This window comes from Vicugna pacos, chromosome 2 (genome assembly GCF_048564905.1).
Source record: "Vicugna pacos chromosome 2, VicPac4, whole genome shotgun sequence".
In the NCBI taxonomy this organism is placed as follows: Eukaryota; Metazoa; Chordata; class Mammalia; order Artiodactyla; family Camelidae; genus Vicugna; species Vicugna pacos.
The window spans coordinates 28,047,952-28,060,271 of record NC_132988.1 but is presented as its reverse complement, the minus strand read 5'-3'; the positions used below and the strand labels follow the sequence as shown (position 1 = coordinate 28,060,271).

Here is a 12,320-nt window from a genome sequence, read left to right as displayed (position 1 = left end):
GTATATTTTTAGAGAATTGATTTTAAAAGTATTTCCCCAGAATAAAAATATGTAAAGGTTAATAGGACCAAGAGAAGCAAAAAGGAATGATTTTTTTAATGGCTACACCTGGACGTATTCTAATGTAATTTCATAATGTTGAGGGAAAAAGAATAAATCATAAGAATCTTCAAAGAAAATGAAAGTGAAAGATTATTTACTACAGAAAAGTGAGAAATACATTAGTGTTAGATTTTTTGTATTTGAGGGAATAAAATTTCTGTCTAAACATCTATAAAATATTTGTGAAAACTTACCACATGGCAAGCTACAAAAATTCTAATACATTTAATAAAGTAGAACTATCACATTATCTAACTTGATTTAAAAATATATACCTACTATATACACTAACCATCATATCTACTTCAGAAATGACTAGTAAATAAAAGTATATATGTTATCTTTATCTCATATACTTAGTAGTAGATTCTTAAGGAAAAAATAATTAAATATTTAATTTTAACTTAAACCAAATAAATCTATATTTATTTGCACTCTCTCGATAAATGCCAAGGCATTTCTTTCAATACAGGGGTGCTGAGCAGAATCCCATATCATCTTTCTTCCATCACTTAAAACCATGGTGTTTCATCATTGATTTGTAGTTTCAGCTTTCTTAGACTACAGTTAGATATTAAAGATGTAAAAAAATCTTAAGGCAAAAATCCTACTGTAGTTTTAATTTCTTCTCCTTTTTTCATCTTCTAATATTCTCCTACATTCATTTTATCAAATTACTTTTATTCAATGTTTCCAAAGTTTCTCAACTCACTTTTAGCATAGAAACAATAACTCTTTTCTTTTAATCCTTATGTTTATGTGACTGTTCATTTGTCTATTGGCTGGCTAAATTACAACCTTCCTAAGGGTAGATAAAATGACAGCTTAGTTCAGTACTGTAAATCCAATGACTAGTGTAAGATCTCTCATATTATTAAGTCAAAAAGTATTTGCTGAATAAATGAGTAAGTGTATATATGGCACAAATACATTTAGATTGGAATAAACCTACTGAACTATTTCTTTAGAGGAGGAAAAAGGGTTTGGGGGCAGTAAACAAGAATTTGGAGGGGATCATGAAGTCAAGTAATACAGGGGGCTAAGGGTGAGGGTCTACAGCCTCACTGATTATATTTGAATTCAGACTCTTCCACTTACTTTGTTATGTTTGGCAAATTACTGTAAAGTAAGGATAGTAATAGAAACTAACACATTGATGTATTTGCTAATGATACATTAGTGTGTTAGTTACTGTGCTAAATCTTATCTAATGCATAATAAGTACTTTAAAACGTTTGCTATTTCTTTAATATCAACTCTTTTTGTATAATTTTTATAAGTTGAATTTAATCAGTTTTTATTTATATATTAATTTTATAATTTTAAAAGTAATTAGAAAACTTGCTTCTGTGTCTAATTCATTTTCTTTTTTTGCCCCTTAAAAGTGGAAATCATGACTCAGTAACTTCATTCAACTTTTACTGCCATTTGCTTAGTAGTGAGTCCTGCCATATGACATGTAAAAGCTATCTGCTTCTTATTATTTCAGTTATATTTTTATCCACATCCTTAAAGCTGAATTTTCATTGCTTGTTTTCAGTCTGAAGAGTATTATGAGTATGGAGATAAGAGCTTGGAAACATCCGATTTGCTAAAAATAAAAATAGTGACTATAAATAAAAGATTTAAGAAGTTCTCTAGGATTGCATAGTCAAACTGAAGACCACTTTTTAGTTTTATTTATTATTTTCATAGATTTATATTTCATTTAAATGGTTTTCGAATGCCATGTGTTTGTCAACCGTGACTTATTGCCTTCTTTTTTTTTTTTTTTATGAAGGCTCAATATACTTTCTACATGTGTGAGTTTCTGTACTCTGTAAAGAGTAAGGTAAAAAAATTGTCTCTTCTGTCTCTCAACTGAGACTAGTCTGAGGCATAGTCATTGTCATGTAGTGTTTTGTCAGCACTTTGCTTCTCTGAGGCAGAGGAAACAGCTAACTAGTATACTGAAGGTCTATTGATCTTTCTTCATGTGAACTCTTCAAGAAATATATAGTGATATGTAGCAGTTTGCGTTAAATGTTCAGAGAGCTGCTCTACTTCTACTCAACAGAGAGAAAAATGTTATCTCCAAATTCTTTAATTAGATTTAAAGAAAGATATTATTTATATTTTCTTTTTTATAATGTATGATATGAAAAATTAGAGAAAATTGTTAGATGGTTTCAGAGTCCATGTTGTTTACATATAAGATGGCAATAGTATAATACTAACAGTGATTTGACTAGAATATAAAAAAAAAACATAATAGTAACAAATTGGGGAAATTAAGAAACTATATTTTATGAACACAGCCCCAGCTCAGATAGTAATTGGGAAACAAAGTAAGTAATATTTACCATAATGGATATTTGCATAGGCAATATTTCAGTAAGAAAGAAGTTTGTATTTTAATAGACCAAGTTGGTAATTGTTCTCTATTTTTAGTTATCAGTTTAATCTAGGTAGGACCTATTTATGGGTGATTTAAAAAAAGAACGTTATGGAATCATTTGTGAAAGTTCTTTTTAGAGAGTTGATGGCATATTTTTATAACACACAGTCTTATCTCTGTATTTCAGCTCACCAGGTATGACCCGTCTGGCAGGCTTTTGTCTTTGTCATATGTTTAGCTTAATGGAAATGGCTTGAAATATAATAATTTTTATGTAAGTGAATTGATTATTTTTCATTTATTAATGCATTTAAAAAATACTACCTCATAAAATATAAGTCGTTTAATATCATTGAAACATAAATAAAACCCAAAATATTTAAACTCAACATTTTATTCCCAGGTCAAGAAGTGCAAAATTTAGGATGCATTTTTTAATGGACTGAGTATTTAAAGTAGTATAGGTTAACGTATACAGAAAATAAATACTATTTTTAAATTATTTATATGTCTAAGCATAGCTTGTATTTCTGAAGAGTTTTAAGTACAAAATTGATTTTTCCTGTTCTTATGTCTTTATTCAGCATATAGATCAAAGGTGAGTAGAACAATAGAATACATTTCTGATTATTCATTTCATTTTCTTCTCATAATTAGATGAAATATCTGTTGTCAGTTTATATTTGTAATCAATCTTCAGTAGATGTTATGTTATCCAAGGGGTTTATCAAGATTGACAGAGCTAAGTTATATAATGGAAACAACACACTATATACCATGTCCCAGACTCAGTAGCACACTGGCTATGCAATTTAAACTGTGGAACATGTGTATCCAAAATAGTATCTACCAATGTCATGTGCTATTTACATTTAAGTATAAATTAATTAAAATAAATAAAATTAAAATTCAGTATTTGAATAGTAGTAGCCACCTTTTAAATGTTCAGCATCCACTGTAATGGCAGAAACTTCTACTAGACAGTGCTGGTCTGAACCTTTACTGAAAATCAAATGGTGTGTCATGAAAAAACAATAATTACATGTTTTTATCTAAGTTAAACTAGGAATAACCAGTTTTTATCTAAGTTAAATTAGATACAACCAAAGTTCCAAAGACCTTGTACTGAAAAAGGCTTTGTCTACTAATTAAATGATTTTTACTAATGTTATATTTTTAAAAGTGGCATTAACTGAAATATTTTTGATTATTTGATTTATAAAACCTAATATAATTTAAAATAAAGTTATAATGTGCCTGAGAGCTCTAAACTGGAAGCTAATTTTGAATTTCAGAAGGAAGGAAAACAGCATTTGCACCATAATTTGTGATTTATAGTTACCTCCATAGAGAGTACAGAGTTACAATTGTCAACCATATAATTGCTCAGCTTCATTTGTCCTTATGGTAAACTCATGTTATAAAATCAAAGGTTGAAGTAAACTATATTGCATTTGCCTGATTTCCCTCTTTGTGTCTCAAGGAGCAGCTCCATAATTAATCAAACTTGGAGGAACGACCACCAAAGACTTAGATTTTTCTAGTGATTTCTTTTATATAGGTCACATCTCTTCCATAATTCCAAATTGAATATGATTTTCACCAAAAAGGATGTGGAAAGTCAAGGAAAGATGTATATGTGGTATATTTGAGCCTTCATACTGAAAAATATATATTAAATAAACATGTAAAATATTGTGAGGTTAGGAAACATTTACCTTTACTAAATTTCAAGTAAATATTGTTAAAAATTGGACACATCACTGCTAATGAATCAGTTAAACTATTAATGTGTTGTGTAAAATGATTTCAAAAGTTCTATTACACCAACAGTTGTCTCCGTGTCAATTGATATATGTGTTATACTGGTGCATTTTTTTAAAGATTAAGTAGTACATGCACCCAGGAAATTACAGAGCTAAATAAAGAAGTTCACTTCTTGATTATATTAAATCTACTTATTAATCTCTCATCATATTTCTCAATGCTAGTTGAAGTTTCAAAGGTAGGCTATTTTGAAGAATGAGGAAGTTAAATGTAACACATAAATCCTACAAAATCTTATATAATCCTGAAGTAATTGGGAAAGACACAGCATTTTTATTGTTTTTTGTGGGTTGCACTGACTTTTTAAATCCATTTATTCAGTTTTTCCAAAGGGCAGCATTTCTCAATGTAAAAATACAGTTCAGAAGTAGGCAAGAAGAAATGACAAGTAACACCCATAACATAAACTAAACTTAAATCATAGGGTATCTGGCAGGTGTGTATACTTTTAGTGTCCTAGAAAGCAAAGTGGAATGAAAAATTCTTTAATTGAATATATTTTACAAAGACAGAATAGATGAGTAGATTTTATATTTTATGCTTGTTCCAGTATGATTTATTTGCTAAAATACATTGAAAAATGTTACATTCAATATATTACATTGAAAAAAATAGTGAATAGAAAAAAAATGCTAGCTTGACAGAAGTGCTGAAGTTACTGTAAATCTCAAGTATTGCCTTATGAAACCCCAATTAACCTAGGTCACATAGGAGAGGTGAAGAAAAGGCATACTGATACTTTATTTTTGTCTTTTCTCTTGGCCTGGATCTTCTTTTTCTACTGCTCTCTCAGGAGAATCTGTCCCTTGCAACAGTCACAATTGTATTCTTCTGTTTTTACTCAGTTATTGTTAGTGTTATGGTAATGGTGGTGTGTGTGTGTGGGGGGGGGTGTTTTCTCAGTATTAGGCAGGCACTGTGACCTGTGTCTTGGAGGTGTGGCCTTCACAGATGTTTCACACTTCCTCTAAATGTAAAGATTATTTTAGCATGTACTTCTATTCCTTCACCAGTGATAGAGCTATTTTGCTGTTGTTGTTTTTCCTTGTCTCCTTTGCCTAACTGCAGAGGGTTTACACTGATACCCTCAGGCTGGAAGCCAAGAATGTTGTTGTTCTTCCCTGTGATATTTATTATGTGTCAACATGATCAGGCCACGGGGAGCCCAGATATTTGGTCAAACATTGTTCTGTTTGTGTCTACGAGGTATTTTTTTGAATGAGATTAACTATTGAATTTATAGAATGAGTAAAGCAGGTTGTTCTTAATGTCTGTGGCCCTTTCCCAATCAATAGAAGGTCTAAATTGAACAAAAAGTCTGACCCTCTTGTAAATAAGAGTGAACTCCTCTTTCCTGAGTATTTGAACTAGGACATCAATCTCTTCCTGCTTTTGGACTCAAGTTAAAACATTTGACTTTCTTGGTCTCCAGCCTCCTGGCTTCTAGACTGCAATGTACACCATCAGCTGTCCTGATTCTCAGGCCTTCAGCTTAGTCTGGAAAATATCATCAGCCCTCCTGGCTCTCTAGCTTGCCAACTTCGGACTTTGGGAACTCTCAGCCTCCACGATTTTTTTTTTTAATTGATGTATAGTTAATTTGCAATGTTTCAGGTGTACAGCAAAGTGATTCATATATATATATACACATATATATGTATATACACACACACATAGACACGTATTTATATTCTTTTTCAAATTCTTTTCCATTATAGGTTATTACATGATAATGAATATAGTTCCCTGTGCTATACACTAAGTCCTTGCTGCTTATCTGTTTTATACATAGTAGTTTATATCTGCTAATCCCAAATTCTCTTTTCCCCTTTGGTAATCGTAAGTTTTTCTTCTATGTCTGTGAGTCTATTTCTGTTTTGTAAATAAGTTAATTTGTATTGTTTTTCTTATATTCCACATGTAAGTGATATCATATGATGTTTGCAATGTTTATCTTTCTCTATATGACTTATTTCACCTAGTGCGATAACCTCTAGGTCCAGTCATGTTACTGCAAATTACATTACTTCATTTTTTATGGCTGAGTAATAGTCTGTTATATATATATATAAAACAACTTCTTTATCCACTCATCTGTTGATGGATATTTTGGTTATTTTGGTTATTTCTATGTCCTGACTCATAAATAATGCTGTCATGAACACTGGGGTGCACATGTATTTTCAAATTAGAGTTTTCATCTTTTCTGTATATGTGCTGAGGAGTGGGAATGCTAGATCATTTTTTTGGTCTTTTAAGGAATCTCCATACTATTTTCCATAGTTCAGCCTCCATAACTGCATGAGTAAATTCCTCATAATAAGTCCCTTCCTATATGCATATATATGAGGTTGTTTCTGTTTCTCTGGAGAACTGTGTCTGATACAGTGGACTGAGGCTTTTGTTCCATATGAGAGATACATAAGATGTATCTGGGTGGAGTTTCTGTAGTAGTGCTGCTGTTCTTTCCCATTCAGGCCAGGGAGGTGGCTTCTCAGAACTTCCCCCTAACATTCCCTTAAGTTTCTAGTGAAGTTTTTGGAAGAACAGTCTGTAAGAACTTGTGAGCACTCAGTGTCAGCAGTTCCTAGTGACACCCCAATGCTGATCTACTACTGGCCATTAGTAATTCATTTTAAATCCTAATTTCATCTTCTTATTGGTGTATGGCATTTGGTAGTGTCTGTTTCAGTTAAGCAATTGTTTAGGTCCTGTATCTAAACCTGAATATTCCGTAGACACTTCAAATGTAATGTGTCCGTAATGAAATCATTTTATTTCTCTTTATCTCCACAAAATTTTCTTTGACTGCTCATCCCTATCTATATAAATGGCATCACTCTGCACCCAGAGGTCCAAGGTAAAAATATTGTATCAATGGTTGATACCTCTCTTTCCCATAATCTATTATCCAGACTCACTGAAAAACATATGTATTCTTCCTGTACTACATTAGGGAATATACTTCTAATCCACTTTCCTTCTTTCTCTATTTTACTCCCTTAGTTCCTGTTGTCATCATCTCTCTCCTCCAAAATCCTCCTTACTTTTATCTTCATCTGTTAAAATATATTCCTCCATTCAAAACATAAATCATGCCATTCCATGCTCAAAACCTTTCAGTGACTTTGCCTTACACTTAGAATAAAATTTAAACTCCTAATCAAGTACAACTAGGTCCTAAACCATTTCCCACATCTGATCACTTGTCAAGCCATTCTGTTCCTCATACTATACACCATGAACTCAAGCCTCAAGGTCCATCTGGTCCTTCTTCTCTTTCCTGAAATATTTCATCATTACTTCTCCTATGGACATTTGCACTTAAGTTTTGTCTTCATGTATTTGTATGACCATTTCCCCCCTTATCTTTGGGATCTCAACTTAGATATTTCCTTCAAAACCTTTCCAGATGACCCTGTCTAGGGTTCTGCTTCTATCACAGTCACCCCTTTATCTATCACATCAGTTTTATTATCTTCACAACATGTAATCCACTTAAAAACCAATTTATATTTTTTGTTTGCTGTGGGTTGTTGCTTTCTACCTCTGAAATATAGGCTTTGTGAAAGAAGAAATTATTCTATTACTTTTGAACTACACTAGCCAATCAATAAATAGACTAAAGGCATGTTTTCAATGTGCTGGAAACTAGGCATTTCTGAATAAGTAATTAAAATATAAAATAAGTTGTAATATGAGACTCTTCTAGATGCCCTAATACTGGCTACTATGACTCCAAGCTAAAATTTAACTGCTGCTAAGGGCCACATTTTCTAAAGGGAATTGAAAACAATTGGTTAGCAGATCCCCAACCACCAGTTCAACTCCTTCGTTTACTTACACCCAAATAAAAAGCAGAAAAAAGGAAAAGTAGAAAAAAATGTGAGGAAAATACACAAGCGAAGTGAAGAGGCTCAAAGAAAATATTTATAGAGACTGGGGTGCCTGAACAAAGGAGAATGTGATGTCAGACACTGAGATTTGAAGGCTGTACATGTAGAGGATCAGCTAAATTGAGATTAATGCCTGTTTGAGTGCAGAGAGAGCTGAGGAGAAAGATTAGGGAAAGTAAATGTTTCAGAAGTGGAGAAAAATGCATTCTCACCATTTGATTTTGTTTGACAAGGATGAGTATATTTCTAGGAATGCCATGGAATTCAGTGGCGTTTGAGCTGTCTTAGATGTTGCTCATCAAAAAAAAAAAAAAAAAAAAAAGGAGAGAGAGAAAACTTCCCAGGCAAAACTGTGCAATGTACTTCTGCAATTGGAGCTAAGAAAGGAAAGGAAGGGCAAAAATACATTGAATCTAAACAGATAACACTTCTTAAAACTGTTGAGCAAGGATATCCCCTCCACAGTTCTCTGAGAAATTTATACTTGTGTATTCAAAGTCATCTGGTCATTGGGCATTTTCTACACAACAGGTACCTGACAGAGGCCGGCCAACCTTGCCTAGATACTCAGAGACTTCCTCAGGGAGTATATTTGTTTACTAAGGGATACTTGTTTCCTTCTTCCCTCCTTTGGCTCCCAACACACTGGAGATCAGAAAGTCCAATGAAGGACGGAGAGATATCCACATTTCATTTCTCCTCAAAATTGCTTGACAAGAACAGCACTGATAGTAGTAAAGGAGGGAGAGCTTTTAATTAAAAATGGGATTAAAGTTTTAATTTTTTTTTAAATGCTTGACAGTGGCTTGAAATCATGGAATCTGCTGTGCAAGATGATGTGAAAAGCAGAGAAAGGATCTTTGATAGATGTTTTAAACTAGTGATTGAGAAATAGTTACCCAATTCATACATATAGCACTCCAAATCAAACTGTTTAATAAACTGATTATATGTGCTTGGTATGAAACAAAAATATATATTATACCTAGTTGATGGACTGTATCTATCTCATTATTATTATTTGACTCTGATTCTGCACATTTCTTCAACCTAAAACTCTGGTGATTCCTACTTGCAAATGCAGCCATTGTTTTAACTTCAGGATCAACTCTGATTTTAAGCAGAGTTTAAAAAAAAATGTAACCAAATAATTATTACTAGGTCATCTTTGTGTGTGATAACTAAGAATCATCACCTTATGGGTCTGAGTCTGTAAGTTTTTATTATATTATTTTCTCCATATTTCATTAGGCCATCAGAATCTTTTTTTTCACATGGAAACCCTGCCCTGTTTTCTCCATCTAGTGAATTCCTTACAGTTATGATTCTCTTAGGAAGAAATGTTTGCCTTAATTAAACTCAAATCAAATATCCTCTCCTCTTGCTGTTTATTAGTAAGTCATTGTGTAGGATAAATACATTCTATTTCTTTACTTGGCTCTGAGGATCTGGTTTTTTTTATCACATACCTCTCCCAAGCCTACTTTGCATTGCTGTATAGGTGGTACACTGTACAAAGGAGCTTCTGCTAAGGTTTTTCATCTATTTGCATAATAAATATCGTAATTATTTTGAAATTGGTTTACTTATGTAATCTAGCTGATTCTATATATGAGTGATTTACATAGCTATTATAATAAATTTTAAGCAGATATTAGTGTCATTGTAACCAAAATCAACATTTTATAATGTTTTTCTCTCAGATGGAAGTCAAGTATATTATCCTAGTTTAGTCAGTGTATTATTCTGCAGCTTTGACTTGCAATGGAAGAACACATTTACAAATCAAGAACACTAAGTCATCTAATAGCATGCTAAATAAAAACCTGCTTTCTCAACTGATACATTGACAGGGAAACATTTAAAAACTCTTTAAAATCCTGTTTATTAGTCTTCCATTTGAGTTAGATATTTATAAGGCATTTCTTGTCATCTACTGTGTTTAAAGTCTCAGCAGAATATAGCTGAAATTTTGATTTAAATCTACAACTACTTTTACTGTGATATGAATCACAAAGTAGTAATTAATATTTATTCTCCATTAAAAGACAAAAGTAATTATTATAAAAACTTAATCAGAATCATTGTGCAATGAATCACTGACCACAACAATTATCCATTTGCTGCTATGGAAACTGTGACAGTACAAAATGTAACTGCTGTTAAAATTTAGTACATGGTTTTATACTATTTTTATATGTTATGAATTCTAAAATTAAATATTAAGGGGTTTATTATTTCTCCTCAGAAGTTATAAAAAATTTAAAATTGAATGATAAGGACAAAAAAAGAAGCAAAGGACATCAGAAAATAAAATTAAGTAATTTGTATCACTGAATACCTATGTTTTAGGGGAAAAAAAGTGGATGGATAAAGTAGAAGGGAAGAGAAAACCCTGTAACTAAGATTTACACCAATTTCTTACAGATGATTTTTAGTTCTGGGTCAGCCACACTTAATGAATTCCCAGAAAAACTGGATTTTTTAAAAATAATAAAATTCACTTGGAATGTCAAGACAGCTTGAAAATTCCCTTCTAAGACAACTCACTCACAGGACTGGTGTTGATGCTTGGGGCCTGGACTTAGCCGGTGGCTTCACCTGAATCATTTATACAGATGGCTTGTGCTTCTCACACCTTGGTGGCTTGGTTTTGAGAGAGAACATCTCATAGCAAACATTCCAAGAAAGAATAGCAGGTGGTCAGGTTCTAATAAGGGGTAGATTCATAACTGACACTCAAGGAAAGTGATACTTTCTTCATATTCTATTGACTAAAACAGTTAAAGAGCCATCCACCATCAACACAAGAGGCAAGACAAGTCACTTCATGATGGAGAGATTTAAATTCTCTTTCCTTGAGGGTAGTAACCAAAAATGTGTGGTCATCTTTGTTCCTACTCACCTACTGTGCATCCATTTATGGTACCAAACTATATCTTAACATTATTTATTTTATTATTATAGGAATCAATATTGCCTTTAAAGACAGGCTCACAAAAATAAAATAACGTTTTCATTCTAAATGTCTTGGAATTTTAAAAAAGTATAATAATTTTAGCTTCAGCAGCCATATAAAATTCTTAAAATTGAATCTGATGAACATAATAAATAATATGCTATTGATGGAACATCAATGTCTAAGAAGATTCAAAATGTTGGGTTTATTTTTTCCTCAAATTTAGAGTAATTCTCATTGAAGCATTGGAATGTATTTTATCCAACGATTTACTGGATACATTTTCATTGTTTTCAGAATATATTCATCTGCACTAATAACAGTTGTAAGAAGATAATGTAAACTTTTAAATTAACATTCCTTAAAACCACTTCATCCCTATAGTTGCATTTGAAATGGAAAACATAGCAATCATTGTTATGAAAAATGAAAAATAGAATAAGCAGTCATAAAATACAATTTTCATGAATGTGAAATGTGGAATGGATTTATTACAAATTATTTTCTAGTGAATTTGAGCCCCTAATTAATTTGATTAAAATTATAATTTTCTATTATTATATATTCAATAATTAGATGGGTATAGCATATAATGAGTTAGTGGTTGTATTTATTTTTATTGAGAAGTAAATTGTATGCTAACTTAATTTTTTTTATTTCTAAAAAGGATTGCCTTTTTTCTAATTCACATAAATGTAGCTTAGTACTTATATAGCCCTGTCAATCTGCTTTGTCAGGCTAAAATTTTCAATTCATGTTCAGTCATTCTTTGAAGAAAAATGAAGCAATACTGTTTATGAACAATATATTCTTAATGCTAGATGAATTGCACAGTTGATGGATATGGATGCCAACTCTTTCATAAACAACAAAGCTGCACAAAAATAAAAAGGCTGAATACCACATCATCAGCCCCTCTAGAACACATTGGCAGAAAAAACAAATGGTGTTTTCCAGAGTAAGTGCTGTTGGGCAAATTTGTATATTGTTTCCCAAGGTGAGTAGCATCAGGGATATATTTTTAAAGGAAGGGATTAATTTCACCCAATAACGTAAAAAAGATTACTCAAGAATAAAGTCAGTGTGGGTGAAATGGCATAAAAAGGATATTAACCTGATATTCTAATCCTTACTACCGCTCTTAGATACACTTTCTAGG

The 12,320-nt window shown here is 31.9% G+C and overlaps 1 long non-coding RNA gene across 1 annotated transcript in view; it reads right to left on the bottom strand.

Annotated features, from left to right (window-relative positions):
* Positions 1–10,841, bottom strand: part of LOC140700036 (uncharacterized) — an 89,587-nt gene extending 78,746 nt beyond the window's left edge. Inside the window, exon 1 of the long non-coding RNA XR_012078257.1 lies at positions 10,757–10,841. This is a non-coding gene — a long non-coding RNA (uncharacterized lncRNA). The remainder of the gene's footprint in view (positions 1–10,756) is intronic.
* Positions 10,842–12,320: the final 1,479 nt, after the last annotated feature.